This window comes from Musa acuminata, unplaced genomic scaffold (genome assembly GCF_036884655.1).
Source record: "Musa acuminata AAA Group cultivar baxijiao unplaced genomic scaffold, Cavendish_Baxijiao_AAA HiC_scaffold_53, whole genome shotgun sequence".
NCBI lineage: Eukaryota > Viridiplantae > Streptophyta > Magnoliopsida > Zingiberales > Musaceae > Musa > Musa acuminata.
The window spans coordinates 10,696-12,500 of record NW_027020335.1 but is presented as its reverse complement, the minus strand read 5'-3'; positions in this window follow the sequence as shown (position 1 = coordinate 12,500).

Below are 1,805 nucleotides of genomic sequence, written 5' to 3'. Positions count from 1 at the left end.
CACAAGAACAGCCCAAAAACAGGCCAAAACAGCCCAAAAACGGGCCAAAACTGGCCATTTTTGGCTGCGCGAGCGAGCAGCGAGCGGCGGACAGCGAGCGAAGCGAGAGGCAGCACCGTCCCTGCTATACGAAAGCCCCATCCAGCCCTGTGCCACCCGGGGGGTTCCAGGGTGCTGAGATGGCTGACGTTTTGCTCCGCTCACGACGGTCGCCGCGGCACGCAAGAACAGGCCAAAAACTGGCCAAAACAGCCCAAAAACGGGCCAAAACTGGCCATTTTTTGCTGCGCGAGCGAGCGGAGAGCGGCGAACAGCGAGCGAAGCGCGAGGCAGCACCGTCCCTGCTATACGAAAGCCCCATCCAGCCCTGTGCCACCCGGGGGGTTCCAGGGTGCTGAGATGGCTGACATTTTGCTCCGCTCACGACGGTCACCGCGCCACACAAGAACAGCCCAAAAACAGGCCAAAACAGCCCAAAAACGGGCCAAAACTGGCCATTTTTGGCTGCGCGAGCGAGCGGCGAGCGGCGAACAGCGAGCGAAGCGAGAGGCAGCACCGTCCCTGCTATACGAAAGCCCCATCCAGCCCTGTGCCACCCGGGGGGTTCCAGGGTGCTGAGATGGCTGACGTTTTGCTCCGCTCACGACGGTCACCGCACCACGCAAGAACAGGCCAAAAACTGGCCAAAACAGCCCAAAAACGGGCCAAAACTGGCCATTTTTGGCTGCGCGAGCGAGCGGCGAGCGGCGAACAGCGAGCGAAGCGAGAGGCAGCACCGTCCCTGCTATACGAAAGCCCCATCCAGCCCTGTGCCACCCGGGGGGTTCCAGGGTGCTGAGATGGCTGACGTTTTGCTCCGCTCTCGACGGTCACCGCGCAATGCAAGAACAGGCCAAAAACTGGCCAAAACGGCCCAAAAACGGGCCAAAACTGGCCATTTTTGGCTGCGCGAGCGGCGAGCGGCGGACAGCGAGCGAAGCGAGAGGCAGCACCGTCCCTGCTATACGAAAGCCCCATCCAGCCCTGTGCCACCCGGGGGGTTCCAGGGTGCTGAGATGGCTGACGTTTTGCTCCGCTCTCGACGGTCACCGCGCAATGCAAGAACAGGCCAAAAACTGGCCAAAACGGCCCAAAAACGGGCCAAAACTGGCCATTTTTGGCTGCGCGAGCGAGCGGCGAGCGGCGGACAGCGAGCGAAGCGAGAGGCAGCACCGTCCCTGCTATACGAAAGCCCCATCCAGCCCTGTGCCACCCGGGGGGTTCCAGGGTGCTGAGATGGCTGACGTTTTGCTCCGCTCTCGACGGTCACCGCGCAATGCAAGAACAGGCCAAAAACTGGCCAAAACGGCCCAAAAACGGGCCAAAACTGGCCATTTTTGGCTGCACGAGCGAGCGGCGAGCGGCGGACAGCGAGCGAAGCGAGAGGCAGCACCGTCCCTGCTATACGAAAGCCCCATCCAGCCCTGTGCCACCCGGGGGGTTCCAGGGTGCTGAGATGGCTGACGTTTTGCTCCGCTCTCGACGGTCACCGCGCAATGCAAGAACAGGCCAAAAACTGGCCAAAACGGCCCAAAAACGGGCCAAAACTGGCCATTTTTGGCTGCACGAGCGAGCGGCGAGCGGCGGACAGCGAGCGAAGCGAGAGGCAGCACCGTCCCTGCTATACGAAAGCCCCATCCAGCCCTGTGCCACCCGGGGGGTTCCAGGGTGCTGAGATGGCTGACGTTTTGCTCCGCTCTCGACGGTCACCGCGCAATGCAAGAACAGGCCAAAAACTGGCCAAAACGGCCCAAAAACGGGCCAAA